General features: G+C 46.4%; 1 protein-coding gene across 4 annotated transcripts in view; it reads right to left on the bottom strand.

Annotated features, from left to right (window-relative positions):
* Positions 1–19,537, bottom strand: part of CALN1 (calneuron 1) — an 89,348-nt gene that overhangs the window by 42,050 nt on the left and 27,761 nt on the right. The gene's annotated exons all lie outside the window — the stretch shown is intronic.

Below are 19,537 nucleotides of genomic sequence, written 5' to 3'. Positions count from 1 at the left end.
GCACAACAATAAAGGCTATCTGCCACTACAAGGTACTGGAAGCTTTCAGTGCAGGCAACAGGGGCTGGGTTGGGAATACTGGAGGATGTTCACACCGAGGATAGGTCGGTGTGGACAGCAGCAGTCACACTCCTTGTCACAAGGATGCTCTGTAAATGCGGCTGCATCCTTTTGTGGATGGCGCATGCTGAGCGGTTTGTAATTGCCCGAGCCCTGCAGTATCACACAGAGCCAGCAGGGAAGCTCTGTGCTGAAAGCCAGCTGTCAGAAGAACTTGGCACAACAGCAACTTCCACTCTTCCCTATAAATTTCCCTACTGTGGTTAGAATTCTACCCAGGAGACAAGCAGGGCTCCTGTCAGGCTCCATCCCAAATGGATACGTGGGGTAGCAGACACCGTGCTCCAGCCACTGACCATACACAGCACAGAATAATCAAGTTTCCAGTTCCTAAGAAAGGTGCAGGCTGATCCTGAACAGGGAGGGATGAATTCAGAGTGAAAGAAGGGTGAGGAGGAAACAGTGCAGAGGAGGAAGCAGAGATGGGAAGAGAAAAGCAGGAGTCAGCTTGTGGAAGCCCTTTAATTTCCATCTGCAGAGCAGTGAGGACAGCAGGGAGAGGACAGAGAAAAGCTATTTGAGGTGAAAAGCGATACTGGTCCAAGAACAAATGGATGTGTGCAAATTTAGCCCAGCAATTAGAAGAAAAAAGTTTCTGAATGCAGAGAGCAGACACACACACACACAACAACTGCAGTATTCCAAACCATGGCCTCAACCATCCCGGGCACAGGTCACCTCCAGCAGGAGGAAGCAGCTTCCCCTCTTCCAGCCTATGCTTCTATGCCTCAATACACTATGAAAAGTAATTCAGGCTATAAATGTTTGCTCCAAGTATATCAGCACTCACAGCAAAAAAAAAAACCACCACCATGATTTCATGTTAATTCTTCACATGTCGATGCACTGACGTGGATCATCTGTCAATCACTGCTAGAAAACTTTGCCCAGATCTCTGGTCCTCCTGATGCATCCTTGGCTCCGTGGTTCCAATCTCTCAACTAAACAACTCATAACGTGCAGCCTTCTTTTTTTTTGAGCATCCACAATCAAACAAGTCGTTATAAATAGCAGCATCAGGATGGATGCTGGCTGCATCAGCAAGTGCCTCATGTCTATTCATTGGATGGAGAGCATTTTTCTAAAGGTCTCAGCATTTCATGTGAGATTCTACCACGTATCGCTGTCATCCTACAGGAGATGGGTGTGGAGTCAGTACTGCACCTAAGGCTGCTTGCAGAGGGGCACTCTGGTCTCCTAGCATGGCCCATGGGACTCTAGCTGCACCCCAGCTGGTGGGTGAGCACCCGGAGACAACCCTCTTGTGATGGTTCTGCAGCTGAAGGGGAGGAGAGGGCTACAGACCTCCAGCAACCAGGGCAAAACACACAAATACAGGGAGTTCTATGAGACAGTGCCTTCTCCTCTTGTTCTTTATCTCCATTCATGAACTGTTGAGCCCTGGGAAATGCCATTGAATTATCTCCAGGCAGGTGTGCTGCTGGTGAAAGCCACCACCAGGACCCCCAATGCAGGGAGGTCCTTCCAAGCCCTGTGCTGTGCAACAGGGCTATTTACAAGCTGACTCAGAGCTTCTGTGAGGCTTTTTGGGAATGCTGCAACTCAGGATGTTGTAAGTAGGGGAAAAATGCATTACTCATTCCTCATTTAAAAGCAACAACAACAAACCCAAAGCAACTCCCAGCAGTGAAAGATCACCAGTACAAAAGCAGATCAACTTAAGATGCATCACACAACTTCTGTTTACAATTACAAACCTACTACTAAATATGAGAATGAGAACTGATTTCTATTGTTTTTCAAGCAGATCTCGGTCTTCTCTTTCCATACCCCCTTTTTTATTAAGGATCAATCTATACCCTCCCCTCATCCTTTACATGGAACAAAACAACACACAGATTCATCAAGTAGTTTGGGTTGAAACCTCAATGACACGGTTCCAACCCCCATTACTTTTCCCCTCCCATTACACTGCCCCACTTCAGGGCAACTCCTGCTCAGTACATACAACCATGGGAACAGCTGAGCCACATAGAGAATTATTGAACTTAAGAACAAGCTCTCCAGAAGCAAGCCTGTATTATGTGAGAGCTGCTGATTTACTTCATTGACATCAATATCCACTTCATCATCAGAAATGAAATATTTGCCGGTCATAAATAGGTAATGAGCTTAAGACCTTACTCTGCAGAATTGCAGAGACTGAGAGTGATTTGATTCAATACTGCTGATGGACGGCTCACATTAATGTTGTAGAGATAACAGCTGCCCATCTTTTTTTTATTTAATACATATAATGTGCATCCCATACCCACTCACTGCTAGAGAAGTCTTCACGTATTCCTGGCTGGAATAACCACTCAGTAAGCACAACCTCTGCCACAACTTGCAGCCTTCCCATAGACTTTGCAAAGGAGCTTAATTAAGAGCTTGAGTACTCACTGCTGAAAAAGTACTGCCCAATATTAAAGTGTAGACACCTGCCATTCAGAATAACATACTTGGAACAGCCATGCAGAGACCCATTTGTTACCAGCACCCAGACAGTTGGCTCTAACCACGATGAGAAGCTGGCATCCTTCTGTCTGTCCCCAAATGATCCTGCTGTCAGGACAGGGGCAGTTCAATGGAGTTCAATTGCTCTCAAAGACACCCTGCCTTTAAGTAACTTGCACACAGCTACCCAGCAGCACATTAAACCCAACTCATTCGGGACTTCTAATGCTAAGGACTGGGGATGCATCTCAGTCACTGGTGGAAGTCATTGTGGACAGGCCTGCATGCATGTAATACCTCACTGTGATATTACTCATCCCTTTTCCACCAGCAGAGATACAGCTTCTACCACCCCCCATTCCCTTCCCATCATCACATTCATCCCCAGCACCTTGGATTTATCTCCATTACTCTTTCCTCCAGTATTGCCACCTAAGGTGAGAGACTGCCTCTCAGAAGGACCACGCTGCACCCAGAACTTCATGATTTCCAGTTCAAAATTGCCTGTTCCTGTGAATTTTCTGCTACTGAAGCTGCACAATCTACTCCATTCCATAAAAAGGACAGTTTTTCTCCTTAAAAGCCAAAAGTGATTATAACACATAAATTGCTTTACTGAGAGCGTATCTTGTGAACAGGAGCTTGGCAAACCAAATCTGACTTTAACTCATCCTCTCCAGCTCTCCCTCTACACGGTTTGGAGGCTCAGGAATACGAGCTTCCACATACAGACAAGCAAAGCTCAGAGCAAACAGGGGAAAAATACAGAGCTCTGTTTTGCAATGGAAGTTTCTATCAGGCATTCAGTAAGGCAGAAACACCATTTTGGTCAGAGAGCCAGAGATAAAACGCAATTTCTGCTTTTTATTCACATAAAATCAAATTCAAACACATGGAATTCAGTGCTTTATTTCCCCCCTTGCTTTGGGAGCCATGTGCTGCCCTTCTGTTTGCTTTGCTTCTGGTGGCCTCACAGTGCAACAAGACCAAAGCTCATCTACCATTCCCATGCAGGAGCTGCTTCCAGAAAACTGAATTCCCCGTGTTTCGTGGCCAAGTTATTTAATATTTTAAGAAGCAAAATTGTAAATTCCAACCGAAATATTGCAGCATTGCTGAAAATAGAGTTCTTCCATTATTTCCAATTGAAAAGGCCATTGTCAACAGGGAATGTAATCAATTCTGCATTTGTCTGATAGAAAACATCTCCACTGGAAGAATTACAATTAGTTCGAGCTCCCCAGCTCCCTCCACGCTGTCTGGTCCAGGTTTACAGATTCACAAAGCATAAAGCAATCAGGGAAAACTTTTCCCAGCCCAACTGCAAAGCTCAGGGTCAGGAGGCACCAAAAGCACTGCAGCATCACTTCCAGCCCACGTGCAAAACCAACACAGCTTCAGCATCTCAAAGCAGTCCCACAGCATCCCTTCACGTGAATAGCAGCAAACTGTTTTTTATCTGAGACTCTGGTTCTCTCTGGCAGAAGGTGCATGTGTAACAACAGGAATTGCTCCTGTACTGTATCAAGTGCTATTGGAGGGGATTGGAAATGGACTTTATCTCCAAGCAGCATCCTCCAAGCAGGTGATCAAATCAGGGATGCTATAAAGCCAGTTTAAAGCACCCTCAGCTGGAAGTGCAAACAAAACTAAAGCTGATCCCTGATGCAAACCATCTTGTGCAGTAATCTGGATATCTGTATCTCTCAGGAGCTTAAGTGAAGCATATCACAACACTGAGGACCCTCACAATGCGAAAGTCTTCATCTGAATATCCAGAGAGGCTTTTCTTTATGAAGTGATTAATACAGGCATAGGAGAAGCTTTTCTGGTTTTCTCTTTGCTCTTTTAATCTTTATTTTCCTGAGAACAAGAAAAACATTGTGCTGAAAACTCACATCTTCCAAACATTTCAGAGCAGCGATTGAAATGTTTGCTCCTGACTGGTTATGTGAATGAAGCTGCAGTTTTACCTATCAATGGCAAACAAAAATAAAGCACAAGAACAAATAACTCTACCTTCCCTGTGCAAGCCTTGAGAATTCAACTGTAAAATGCATGCTGGAGGCAGCCATGGTCAATCCAGCTGAGGAGCTGGAAAGGGATTTCTTTACCCATGAGCTTTAATGACAGCTTAAATAATGTAGAAGCCTTTTTCCCCCCTTTCATTTTCTACTTTTAAGTAACATTTTTTTCCTTTCCTTTTCCTCTCCTCTTTCCTTCCTTTCCCTAAATCAGGAAGGAGTCTGGCAGCACTTTCTGGCTCTCCAAAGTCATTTCCATGGGGGCAGATGGACACCAGGACGTGGTTCTTAACCAAAGTCTGGGAGCAGCCCAGCCACTCTCTGGAGCAGACAAGATGTGAGCCAAAGGGAACCTGAGGGTTTCCACCTACAGTTAAAAACATGGCTGGTTTTCTCCTCCTAGTGAAGAGCTTTGGGGCAAACCCACCAAAGACCACCATCAGACCCCAAAGCGATGCTCCCATGTCCCCTCACCTCTCCCTGACACCAGACCTGCTCTAAGCCACAAGGTAGCATTGAAGAAGCCATCGCCAACAGGTGATAAAGGAGCACCAACTGTTTGCCTCCATTTCCCATCTACTGGTTCCCATCCAAATTAATGCCAACGTGAGAGCTAAACACGAGAGCTGCCTTCGGTGTTTTTTGTTCTTGAGAATGAAAAAGCGAAGCTGAAAGTACAGTAAGTCTCCTCAGAGAGGATGGTTTAATTAGCTGGCATGATATCAAAACTGAATGACTTCTGACACACAATTACAGCGCATTGTTTAAGCTTGAAAAACCACGTAGATGCCTTTGTCATCCTTTCACTCCACGTTCACCCGACACTTCAGAAACCCATCACACGTTCACATTCCACTGGCCATTCCTGTATCTCCTGGTCCGTGGAGCAAATGAACATTTCTAAAAATAACATAAAATCTCATAGCCTGAACACATAATCAAGTGCAAAAGCTGCAATTGCCCTTCAGAGATGATATTAAAATGCAAAAGCGTTCCTTCCAACTATGAAAAAGTCCAGCTTAAGCCCCGCTGGGGAGGGAACAATTTACACCCTGCCATCCATCTCTGTCTGGGATGTGGAACAGCACCTGAAATGGGGAGCAGCCTTCCCCAGCACTGCAAGCCAATGTGCACAGGCAGCTCTGCCTTATCTGTGTGGTTCAGGGTGCCAGTGTGCTGATGGATCCCTTAGAAAGACACTACCAGAACTCAAGCAGTGGCTGGAGAATCCACATGCAGATGTTTGCTGTTCCCATCCCCCCCAAGTCCCTGTCTTCACATGCATCCCCCCCAGAGCACTCCTCCTCCTGCATCACTCACTATGAAAGTCTAATCCTTCCCCTCAGTGACCCCATGCCACCAACTCTCACCCTCTGTCTTTGAGTCATTCCCTTCCTGTGCTGCCCATTTCAGCTCCTGTGTTCCCTCTTTTCTTCTCCACTGCCTCTTATGTGTGGCAGGAGAGTCCCAAACTGATTTCCAGCTGCCACTCAAAGCCATTCCCTGCCATTCCAGAGCTGTGACACACGAGGAGACCAGAAGGCATTAGGGATGATGAGGGATGATGAGGCATGACTCGGAGCAGACACACCTTCCCACTTTCCACAACTCAGGGTGGGAATTAGGATGAGAGCCCATTAGCCAGGTGGCACCGTGAGATGCTGCATGAAGCTGAGATGCTCCAGGATGCACAGGGAGGACAAGCACCACCTGCTGTATACACAGCCCATAAAATCAAGGCATACCTGGCTAAATATCTTAAGTACACAGGCAATTTATTAATAAACCCGACTTGAATGCAGGCATAAGTCAAACCTCACGCCAAGCTCAGAGTGATTTATACACACAAGCAAAAGAGCTCAGCCTCACATTTCAAAAGAAGGACACCAGATGTCTTTGACGTCATCCAAATTATCTCTATTTTTAAAAGTTACTCTTTTCCATTTGCTGCCAACTCAAAAAGTCCAATTTGCCAAGATAATGTATCTAGTGTGGATGAAGATTTCCAAACTCAAAGTATCAGTCTCTTAGCAACCGTAGTATTCTTTGTATTAAAACTGAGCACAGTGAAACTACCATCTTCTCCAGCCTCTTTTGCACCTAATTAGTGAATTCCCATTAAACACACAACACTGGAAAAAATGTCATTTAGGATTTTAGATGTGTATGGAATTCATATTTACACACACATCCCATATTTTCTCTCCCCAGAAGGATGAGAGTATTTTTAGTAGGTAGACATGTCAGCAAAATATATGGCATATCTTATACATGCAAGGAGCCAGATAAAAAACGAGAAGCTGAATGTAACAAAAGGTGCAGCAAGAGCTGAATAATAATATATATATATTTAAAAAAAAAAAGCACAAAAAAGACACAAAAAGAACTTTTTCTTCCAGCTGGTTCTGATTCAAGCAGTGGCCTTTCAGCAGTGGGCAGGGCTGAGATAAAAGAACACCTCCTTGTTGTCTGCTCTGCTCCCAGGCCAGTGCTGGAAGAGCCACTTGATGCCTCCCTTTCTCTGAGCTTACATGAAAGGGCTTTACACCTCCATGTTAATATCTGCATCTTCCAGCCCTGCACACACTGGGTTTGCACCCCAGTCTTGCATCCAGACCATTGATAAAAGCACTGAATAGGAGCGGACACAGCACTGAGCCCTTAGGATCACCACTGGTGACCATTCATAAGCCAGGTTCACCCATTCACACCTAGAGCTCCTCCACTGAGCCATTTCATCACTCAGCACAACATGAACGTGCCATATTTAGGACATGGGTTAGTGGGCATGGTGGCAATAGGCTGCTGGTTGGACTGGAGAATCCCAGTGCTTCCTTCCAACCTTCATGACTCCATGATTCTATAATCACTTTGCTCTTTAACTGCCTTTTAGAAACACTCCAGCTTATCTTTTTCCCCCCACTTTCCCAGGGAGAGGTCAGGTGGAAATCTGGGATAGAAAGAAGAGGGTGGAAGCAAAAGCCTCAGAGCCCCACCATCAGGCACAGAGCTCCTTTGCAACCACAGCAGGACTTGCTTTCTTTTCCTCCTCTCCCAGCAGATAAAAGGAAAAGAAAATCAATTCAACCTCTCCTCTACTTCAGAGCTGATCTTGGCTCTGCCAAGCACTGCCAGCCTTATTTTCACAGCGCTCACAATAGCGGTGCTCATATAATTCCATTATATCGCCGTGCTTGTTATTTATGTCATGATGATTACATTGCACTCAAGGGCAAAGGGAAGAGACAGTGAGGTCAGCCCAGATTTACAAGACCAAGTAGCTTCACCATTTTCAACCAGCTGCACTATTTGCCATGGTTTTACTTACTGGCACATGAAAAATGATGGTGAGATGATCTAGAGCTGACCGTACAGCACTTGATTTCAAATGCACTTCAAGCAATCAATCTGACAGCGGGCCTCAAGGAGTGCCATGCAGGTCTGCTCTGTGCATACTTCATTTGCTGTCTCATGCTGCCAGGAGGGAAAAAGTGCTTCTGAAAGAAACACTGCGGCCCAAGCTGTAATAAAGTAGGCACTGGAGCATCAACAGCTGTCACATAGCTTGGCCGTACCAGTACCTGTGGGTACTGCTTATATTGCTTTTAGCAGCGTAACACAGCCAAGGGAGGACTTCATTCATTATCACTTCCAACTAATTAACGGTATATGCAAGACAGCATGGACAGGCCATAGGCACAGCAGCAATTTACACACACAGAACAACATATACAAATACACAATACATGCCCAGTATTCACTATTCATGCCCAATATCCATTAGACATGCCCAGTATACACTGCAGACTCACACAGTGCCTACCTCTAACATTCATCGTCTAGCTAGACTGCAAAGTGGAACTGGTCCCAGATAGAAATTGCATTGAATTTCCCATGACAATAATGAAGGGTTTTGATAAAATTACTCTAGAAGCACTGCTCGCAAATATTAATCTATTTGCATTCATAAGAAACATAATAAAGAATAAAAAAGACTCCTGACAGTTCTTGGCAGCTTTGCCATTAATTACATAATTGAATCCAAGGTAAAGCAAGTCTCCAGTCTCAACCCCCAATACAATGTTTTAAAAGTGATGAGGAAAAGCAAAAGAATAAGCCCAAACCCTGCAGCTTTATGTGCTGAGCTGTAATGCAGCTCTGCCTCCCAGCCCAGCTCACTGCTGCACTGGACAGAACTGCCACTTATCCTGGAGACATCACTGCACCAAAACAACATCCCAGGAGCTCAATGGGAAGCTGCTGTGAGTGCTGCAGGCTGCCAGCAGATCCAGGGGAGGACTTGGCAGTGTCCAAGGCAAAGAGGGAGGAGGGAAATCCCAGCTGTGTGCATCCCAGCTGCCTGCAATGGGGCTGTGCCCAGCAGGAGCCTGGCATGGGATGGCCGGTCTCCGGTCCTCAGCTGCACAGTGCAGCTGGGACACAACAGAAGGATAATTCCCATGTTTGTTCTTTACCCCCACTCAAAGGTTCCCTTCTGGTGTATTTAAGTAACAGTGCAGGAGAGCAAAATAGAAGGAAAACGTCCAGCAGGTCAGTTAGTTTATTGCTGTGGCAACATGGGCTGCTTTCCCTCTTCTGCCTCTGACCACTCGGTCCAATACAAGTGTAGAACAGCACAGATCTCAGTGGGGAACTGGAAGGGCTCTCAAGGGGACTCCTGTTCCCTGTCACCACCCACAGCCTGGGTGAAGCTCACTCAGGGCAGTGATGGTCAAACCAAGCCCACATCCTCCCCAGGAACAGCCCTGAAGTGCTCAAACCAGCTGCGGGACATGCCCACAAATGGCAAGTATGATGCTTTCCTTAAGGAGCTCTGTCCCTGCTGCCAACGTACTCATACAGCCCTATGACCACAGCATCCAAATCCCATCACTATAGGCACTCAAGATGCAATGGGGAATGGCCATTAGTCCCATTTTATGGTCAACCAAAGTCCAGTGAGTGACACAGGGTGACACCTGGGCTCCTAAACCAGATACTGGATAACAAGAAGTGCAGGACAGCCTCATTACAGAAACGAGTGTGCAAGCAAAGGGCAGCGAGCAGCAGTTAGTTGGCAGAGTCTGCGTCCTGCCTGCCTCACCCTCCCTGTTTTAATGGAAGAGCTGCCGAAATATCCCCTGTTCATTACCCAAAATGCTGCACACGGGCCCAGCTGCAGGGCTGAGCCAATATACTGCACATCAGAAAGCCACTGTTGTGTAATTTCTGTCAAGTAATTAGTGTGCTCCGCAGCACACCAAGCCCAGAGTTTTACTAGCACTAAACAAGGTTAGCAGATTTGTAAACAGCTTGCTACGGAGTGATATTTTTCTGCTCGTATTATCTAAAAATATCTTGGGAGAATTTGCTCCAGTACAAATGGCTCTGCTTGAAAGGGCTTAGAACAACAAAAAAAGCTTATGATAATTCAGAGCAGGTTTCCACTTTGTTTGCCTGCCTGTCGCTCGCTGCTCGGTTCCCAGCTTCAAACAGTTCCACAGCTCAAACCTGGCTTTGCTAAAGGAGCCTGTTTCCCCAGAAAGGAAAGAAAAGCTCTGCTAATACCTGGCTCCATCCCTTCCACACGATGTTATGCATGGTCAAGCTACAGTCACCTGCTCCCTCTACCACAGGTCCAAGAGAACCAGAAGATGTCCATATGGTAGGTGGAGATGGGACAGAAAGCACTTGGGTCCAGATGAAGCTCATGATGCCCCACAGCTTCCTAAGTCCTGTATTAAACAACAAATACTGGACTTTATCTAAGACCTTGCATGTAGCACCAGACCCTGAGTGAACAGCACCCTGCTGCAGAGAGGGGGGATGTCAAAATCACCCTCTAAGAACACAGGTTTGCTGTTTCCTCATTGTGAGAAGTAAAAACAGGTTTCAGTTCATCTGTTAATGCCACAGTCTGGTAGGACCAGCAAATGGGCAAAACACTGAGCACCTGTTGGGTACCAATATTCCTCTATGCTTGCAGCCAGGTTTGGCCACTTTAGCATTTAACTCTATTGGCCTATTTGGGAAATGGGAGGCCACTGGGAGGCTGGTTATTCTATCCGTGTTTATCGTTAGGAAGCTGCTAATGAATCCATGGAGACCTCCTGGTGCCCAGGAATGGCAGGAAGAAGAGTACAAAGTGGCACACTCTTTACACTTCATTGGGAAGCTTTATAAATTAATTGGAGTACAAAGTCAGGTCTAATTGATGTTTGTATTGATTGAACTGCTCCAAGCCTTAATTTTGGTTGTAAAATTCACTTTAAAATAAAGCCATTTATAATTAAGACAGGATCTGTAATTAATGGAGTTTCATACTCATAAAACTGCCTCTCTCATCTGTCTAAATTAAACTCCACATGAAAGTTTCTGCAAATTAAATACTGTAGATGCCAGAGCTACTTTCTCCAAACTCCTTGCTATTTTTATTAGTGTCAAAACGTAACCGATCTGGAGACACACAGCAGCAATGAAAATTGATATGAAAAGATGAGGTGATGCTCTCATCCGCTGTGAGAGCAGCAGAGCCACAGAACTAACACAGGGCACCTACTGCAGGGATTCGTGTCAAGCTGTAACACAAACTTGCTTTTAAAACTAATGATTGGCTCCAAAAGGGTCACACCAGGCCACCAACCATGGATTTCAACCTCAAGTGCCGGCAGTTACTTAAAGTAGAGCTGTTTGTGCTTGCCCACATCCCAAAAGCTTCTTTGGCTGCTTGAACCATTAAAGAAATGCTCCAGTTCTCCAGCTCTGGTAAGTGTGGTTGACCATAGGACTCCTTCCAACTTGATCTCACAGGAAATCCTTACAGCCATCAACCACAATATTTACAAAGCACAGATAATTTTGGGTTTGTGGCCAGAACATAAAACATCTTGGGCATAGTAGAGAAATGCCCCCCAATAAATCTGCTCGCCATGTGCAAGAGTTGCCTTGTCTTTACCTAGATATTTAGTTACCCCCTTCCCTAAAGGCTCCCATCTAATTGGGGTTGCTGCCTTAGTGGGATATTATTTCCTATTCTTCTACTTTTGCATCACTTTTTTTTCCTGGCTGCCACATTCTGTTTTTCCCTACTAAAATTAAAGTCACTCCAGTGCTCACCAAGTATTTATGGCTTGACAATTCCTACACATGTCCCTGAGCTGACACCCATGAAAGCCAGGCAGAGCTGCCCAGCATTCCCCCCACATAACTTCACACATGCTTTGAAGCTCAGATAGCCACTGCAAAGCCACCTCAGAACCCAGTAGCCCCAAAGCTCCCAAGCATCATCCATTGCCAATGCCAGGCTTCCTTTAGCCCATTGTTTTAATTTGTTTTGTTCCCAACCCATTAAAACCCCAGAGGTCGGACAAACAAGGGCTGAAAGAGGCAAGTGGGACTGGAAGAAGTTGGTGGATTACTGATGAACCACGTAAATTACCACACTAGTAATTACCCAAGGGGCTATGGTTCAAAGAGCTCATTTCTCTTCCATCATCCATTCTCAGCCCAAATGCCTGCACCAGCCTAGGGCCGATGCATCACAAGCAAGGATAGGACAAGTTTCCAGCTATTGCCAACCTGCACATCCCAGTACATCACTGTGTTTGGTTTAAACACTGTCTCTGTCAGAACACACACAGTGCCAAGGTCAAGCAGCTATCAAAAGACCTTTTTATGTGCCAGGACTTCATGCTGTGATTTCAATCTCAAATTGGTCCGGTGCTGGAAGGTGTCAGGAAGCACAATAACTGCACAAATTACCTGAAAACAGCAGCTTCGGGCTTCTGTTATTGCAAATAAACACCACCAGAGACATCACCCAGTGCGACACTGAGTCAGCACTTCTACACTGCCAAACTCCTGTTGTGCCATAGCAACACACAAGGTGCTGGTGGCAATGCAGAAGCCTTGACTCCCTGAGCTGTTGCACAGAGGACAATAAACTTAACCTGCCAAAAAATTCCTCCAATCACCTGCTCAAAAGAAGCCCTTGACAAGAGCTCATGGGAACAACTTACAGAGTGAGGTGCTGCTTATCCAACAGCCATCCACATTTTTTATTATGTGACCTTCTCCCACTAAATGGGTTGAACGAGCCTTGCCCTTATCCATAGGGCTTATAGCAAGCAAAGCACGTCTGCTCTGTGCTATCATAGCAACAAACAAGGGCAGGCAGGAAATGCTGGACCCCAATGGAGGGCAACAGAAAGCCTGAAGGCAGACACAGCCTCCCCCAGAGCCCAGGTAGAGCCAGGCTCTTTATTTGCTCTGCTTCCACCTCTCCTGCTCAATGTATTCCAACCTTTATTGCAAAAAAAAAGCAAAAAATGAGAGGAATAAAAAAAGCTGAGGAGGAATACAGCAAAATAAGCTATTGAGAAACAAGCCTGGAAGGCAACTGGAATGATCTCTGAAGAAGTCATCAGCTACGTGACCCCTCACACAGCCCCAAACCGGGGAGGAGAATGAAAAGTATATTTTCTTTCCACATCTTGATCCATTGAATGCAACATCCGCCAACTCTCCAACCCTCTGCGTTCTCCCTTTTCCTTCTACAGCGCTAAAATCAAACACAAAAAGCGATGACGAGCAGCCCTTAAGTACCTGTGACGGACATTTCCCCACCAGACACATTGCAAACACCGCTTCACATTTCAGAGGCAGCAACAACTGTGTCTCTGCAAAGCCCAATTTACTCCTTGTATGCAAACACAGAACTGCTGAGGAAAAAAAAAAACACTCTCAATCTTTTTTACCTTTGGGAAGTAACAGCAATTACCATCAGTTACGCAGCCGTATTTCTTTCCCTTCCCCATCCAAACCTATTCACAAAAATCTCATGCCCTGGATTAGATCAAGTTGAAAGAAAAGTAATGAGATTTGCACTTCCCAGCAAATTAAATAGGAATTGCCCAACAGAATAATCCTAAAACACAAAATACCGCCTCGTCCCACATGTTGCTAATAGGTTTGTGCTCTAATGGCTTATTTAGAAAGAGGGATTTTTCCTAAATGACAACCTAATGCTTTGCATTCAGGAACATGAGAGTACATCTTCACTCCCAAGGCTTTGTTGGTTTATTTCTTCATTTTTCTAACAGAATTCTTATAAAAATAAAGGATACATTTGGCCAAAACTCTATGCTGCTCTGCTATAATTGAAAGTACCAAACGCCAACCAGCCTGAAAGCCTTAGGAGCTGCAGTGATTTCAGCCCATGCTGCAGTGGCTGCTCTGGCAAAGGAGGCTCACAGAGCATTTATGAACTCCTCTCTGCCCAGCTCTGGAGTGTCGTGCTGCACAACCTGAGCCCCAGAAACATCCCTGCATCACAGCAGAGAAGCAAAAGCAGCAGAGCTCTCGCTCAGCCTGCACTGCCCTTGCTATTAATGCTCACTGGGGTCCCACACCCACCCTGTGGGATCAGCACCCTCTGTTTTCAGAGGAAGGCAGGAGATAAGCCTGACTTCAAAGGGTTTGTGCTGATCCCCTTTGATGTCACCAAATCCAACCAAGCTGGAGAAAGCTGCGTGTCCCCGTGGGGCTCCTTCTCCCCACTCCTACACCCATCTGTGCTGGGTCCTGCAGGAGCAGCTGGCTGCCAGCTCATCAGCTCTGGGAACAGCTGATCCAGTGCTGGATGAGGCCCCCCATCACTTCTCCTTCTTGCTTTCCCCAACTTCAAACCCCAAGCTGGGATGCTCAGAGTGATGATGTTCCTGATGATGTTTGCATTCTTTTCTCCACTCAGACCATGCTGAGATTATATCAGAACCCACAAGCAGTTAAGGGAAAATGGAAAACCAAGATGTCCTTTCCTTCCCAGCCCCAGGTACGTGCCACCTTTAAGGTCCAGGATGCAGTGGTCCTACTTTGGTCCCCATCCATTCCCACTGCCCCAGGAACACACTTCCAGGGGTAACAGATAAGGATGAGGCTCCTGAATGCACAAAGCAGCACTGCCTGGTAGAAAAGAGACTTGCCAGAGCCAGGGGTGTAAGGTGAGGAACAGAGATAACCTGAAAAATTAATCACCTGGCTGAAAAGCTTGCATAAAAATTTTAAAAATCACATTAAAATTTGTACAAACGTGTCTCAGTATGATTTAAAAGCCCTTTAAAGGACATTCAATTCTGGATCTGCTCCATTCCTGTGCCTCCAGTGTTTGCAGGCACCGAATTCCCACCTCTCCACTGAGCCCCATATATTGGAACTACAGCATCCATAAGGGCTTGGGAAGCCAGACACAAGGTGAGGGAGCCCAGGTAAGTGAAGAGATACAGCCTGCAGCCCTCTTCCCATCCATCCTAAAGGGACTCCTCCTCTGCTACAATAAACCAGAAGCCTTCACTCCAAACCGAGGATATCTGAATCTCCACCACCACTAGCTCCGCTTGCCAGCCGGTTCCTATAACTATGTCAGCATCACTGGAGTTCAAACAATCTCTTTAATTGTTGTCCAGATGGCATCCCTGTAATTCTAATTTGCTGGCAGCCAATCTCATTTTATTTATACCCCCTTGCTGTAAAGATTCTTCCCTCAGAGATGATGCTCAGTATTACATTTCAGGGGCTCCAGTTAAACCTCCCCCTGCTGGCCCCAATGCCCTGCACAGTAGGGATGTGGAGTGGAGTAAAAGAACCTCCATGAACCCAATGATGTGCAGCCCAACATCATTTGTGGCACTTCACACCCACCTGCCAGGCTCTGCTCCTTGGAAGGGCACTGACTGGAGCCAATCTCACCTTGCAACAACTTCATATGATGCAAAATATTTATGCTGCACCCATTATTATGGTTTTCTCTCCATGGAAGCTGCTTCATACCTAAAACTGCCGAGTTCCAGGGAAACCCACACTGTCATTACAGTACACAACTGGAACGTCAGCAGAAGGAGCTCGGTAAAGTCAGGGCTATGGCTGCTTCTGCCCACAAAAGGATCTGCATAGTGATGCTGCAGTTTTAAATTCAGAGACATGAAACACTATTAAAGCCCAATATAAAACATAAATTACTCCATTTCCAGCCATGATCACTCACAACGCAGACAATGTGGATAAGCCTTCTCTTTTAAAACAGAACTCTGCCAAAGAGAAAACGAGCTTGATACAGTCTCATGCAGTTAATTAACGGGCTGCTCACTGGAGCCTGTACCCACACCCAGAGCCCAGCCAGCAGCAGGACCCCTGCCATGCCAGTCCCAGGGCACTCCTTGCATCCCCAGCACTACACTGCTCTCCCTGCTGCTTCTCTCTCATCCCACCTCCCCCGAGCATCTTTTTTCCCCATGGGCACGTTGCCGAGCGGAGCAGACGCAGCCCTGTTGCTGCTCCATGAGTCAGGGAAGTGACTAATGCCTGTCCCTTTGGATTTCCCTCCTCAAGCACACTGCTGCTCCACCTCACCTGCGACCGAGGGATCTCAGATCAGACACCACAGCCTCAGTTATGGCCACATTTTCCATAGGGCTCATAGAGTATGGCTGCATGGTCAACATGGGATCACTCTACCTGCTCCCCCTGCAGGGTGCCCCCAAGCTCAAGGAGCACAACAGGGATGGGGTCAAACTACTGTGCAACCCCAGTGCCCCTCACTGTCTGCACTGTTGGCATGCAGGAGCCAACTGTTAATTAAAAGTCCACATGGGCATCATTTATCCATGCCCTTTAATTATTCCAAGAGCTGTTTTCCAATGTACTCTCACTGTTGATTTTTACACCAGAGCCCAGGAAACAAGGACCCAGCAGAGAGCTCCTGCAAGTAGCAGGAACCAGGTAGACACATCCTACAACATGGGGTACAAGCTGCAGTGATGACCAGATCATTGGGACTGCCAGATTCTCACCTCAAAGACCACTGCAGGCAGCACTTGAGCCCTACTGCACAGGATGCTTTGCTGATGGCTCCACTTTAGGCTGGCAAAGCCATGAGCTGCCTTGGCTGATGCTTATAAGCAGGAAAAAAAACCCACTTCCCAACATTTCCCAAGCCCATGCACATGTCACAGGCCCTGCCTGTGTTGGAGATGCACAGCCTGAGCCACCAGGTGCCCATAAACAACCCCAGTGCCGCATAGTGACACAGCTCCTGCATGGACATGGCTGACTGCAGGGAAATCTGGGTCACGTAAGGATTTATCACGACGTCCTTCTGGACAGAGAGCTGCTGCTGTGGTCCACATGTGAGTTTTCACTGCAAAGCACTCCGACTGTAATGCATTTCACAGACAGTTTCTGCAAAGCCTACTTAGAATGCATGTGCCTTCCTTCAGGTGATATTTGTCAGATTCCTACTATGGAAATGTTTTTACCTCCTGACAATACTCTTTAGATAGTGCCTATGGAGGTGGATGACTCAAGCCTGACTCGATGATTTCCATCCACTGTTCTTTATTAAAAATACCCCTAGCAGTTTGCAACGTGAGGACAGCAGCTTAAAAGGAACACGGAAACCACAGAACACACACAAACCGTGCCATAATTTTATGTCACCCAACAACAGACAGAAAATCTATATGTAAAACAGTTCACCCCAGCCCTAATTTATAATCTCATGCCTGGAAATCACTGTGCATATGGCAGTAACATCCATCTGAGAGCCCACTGCTCTTGGAGGTCCCTCAGAGCCAGGTTACAGATGGCCTGCCACTTCCAACCTCATCATCTGCTCGGAGTAACCAAGTTAAGCATTGCCTAATACAGCTTCCAGCCAGTTAATTCCCTTTGTGACAGCAAAAGCTTCCAAACCCCTCCTGCTGCTACAGAACCACACAGCAAACACAGCACCAGGAACAAGCGAGCCATCAGGGCTGCCTGCTGTAATGCTATGATGAGATGATAACAGCAGGGTGACAAAGTCTTGGCCACAGCAAGGGAGAACAAGCCCAAACACAGCAGCCACAGATAAAGAAATGAAGGAGAAGAGCTACTTACCTTTGAAGATCTCAGGTAGGCAGGGTTCTTCAGCAACAGATACCCTCATCTCCACTGCCAGCCCTTAAATGAGTTCTGGGAAGGGGAGGGATCCCGATTCCCCCCTTCCACTCATTCAGGTACACTGCTTGCACCTGAACTCTCCTGGGTTGGCCCTGCCTTCTGACCAGGTGCTCAATCACAGTCTCAGACCATGACTTAGCATTTCAACTACACCTGTCATCTCTCCAGCCTCTTCCCTTACTGCCATGGGAGTATTTAGAGCAGGATGGAAGAAAACAGAGAGGAGTCAAAGCCGACAGATGGCTGATGCAAAGTTTTTGTAGAGGAAAATAACCGGTGGGAGAAGAGGAGAGCAGCACTTGAGGCACACTGCTATGAACAGTGTGTGTTCATCCAAATCAAAAGGATTCCTTCCCTCTCTGTATTGCTTTAGGACAGAAATATTTTCCATTTCCTGATCTCCACGCTATCCCTCATCCATCCCAGCCAGGCAGCACTGCCCTGCAGCATCCCAGAGCCAACACACCTGCAGAAACCCTTTACAACACAAGCAGCATAGAGATGTGCAATGCCAGGTGTGGGGAAATAAGGGCTGGGAACAACCTGGCACTTGTTGGTCGTCAACAAGTCAGGTGGGTATTGAAAATTCCTACCGACTTCCCCAGAAAGCACATTAAACCTTAAAAGCTTTAACACGTGAGTCTGGAATTAGCCAGCAGGCTGGGACTGCCTTGGGATCTGAAGCTCATTGACAAAAGAACCACAGGGAATTAGGCATCTCTTTCCCAGCCTATATGATTAGGCACAAATACATTATTGGCACAGAGCTATCACGGCTTAATACATCCACAAAGCTCCCATAGAATGACATTAACTTCTCGAGGAAGAACACTTTGTTGTTCACTATAATCCAAGCTTGAAGGCAAAAAGGCCCACTGTGATTTGGGTTTGGACAGTGAGCAGTGGGGCCTTCACCTATTCCCAGCACACCTGGGCATTATGCTGGTACCAGTAACAAATCCCAGTAAGACAACGCCTTACTTACAGCAAATTCTGTATGATTTCCAGTATCTAAGTGTGCTCTGGTAGCTACACACAGAAAAACATCTCCAGTATCTTAGGCTACTCTGGCTTTAGTGGATGTGAATCAATTCAGTGCCACTTCTGCATTCACAGGTGGGAAAAAAACAGCCTGAGGTTGAGCTCTTCTCTGCTGAGCTGAGAACTGGGGCATATCTTCATGGCAGAGATATAAAGCTCTTGAAGACAGGTGTTTGTAAAGCAAAAGGCTGTCAGGAAAAGAAAGTATATGACTAAATGATAACAAGAAGCCTGTGCTTAACGGTCAGAGAATAAATGGATGATTAGTTAAAGAGCTCTAACCGCTCTCAAGAACGAGGGGGATACTCTTTGTGAGCAGAGATGAATGAAATCTGCTGCTCTCCAATTCAGCAGCACGGTTATACCAGGGCACAGACCAAATTAAACGGATGCAGCACTCACATTAGCGGCGACTCGGTTGCCGCCTTCACAAAAGGCAGCTCCTCTACGCCTCATTCACTTCATTTGCTGTTAATTAATGGAGATGACCCACGGTGTCTCAAGGGCTGGTTTCTCCCCAGGGACAGCGTGTTTTTGTACCACTGCTCCCATCCAAGGCTGCTATGGGACGTGATGCTGAGGGTCACCACCCAAGATGGGAAGGGTAGAAATGGGATGGAGCTTCTGCATGTGAGCTTCCTTCCCACAACCTACATCCTGAGCAGGGACAACAGCTACGTTTCATCTTGCATCATGATCTGCCATCTGTAGGATGCACAGAACTGGAGACAGTTCACCCAGTTGCACAGCTCCATCTTGAAGCACAATCTTAGTGTCCCAAAAGTGCTCAGAGGATGATCCTACAATCCCCATGTCCTCAGAGTGCCAGCTCGGCAAGGACAGAGGCTTGTCACATTGCTCATCTCACCTCAACCACTTCCAGTGTACGCTGAGAAGAA

The sequence above is a fragment of the Coturnix japonica genome, chromosome 19 (assembly GCF_001577835.2).
Source record: "Coturnix japonica isolate 7356 chromosome 19, Coturnix japonica 2.1, whole genome shotgun sequence".
NCBI lineage: Eukaryota > Metazoa > Chordata > Aves > Galliformes > Phasianidae > Coturnix > Coturnix japonica.
This window is presented reverse-complemented; position numbering and strand designations above follow the sequence as displayed.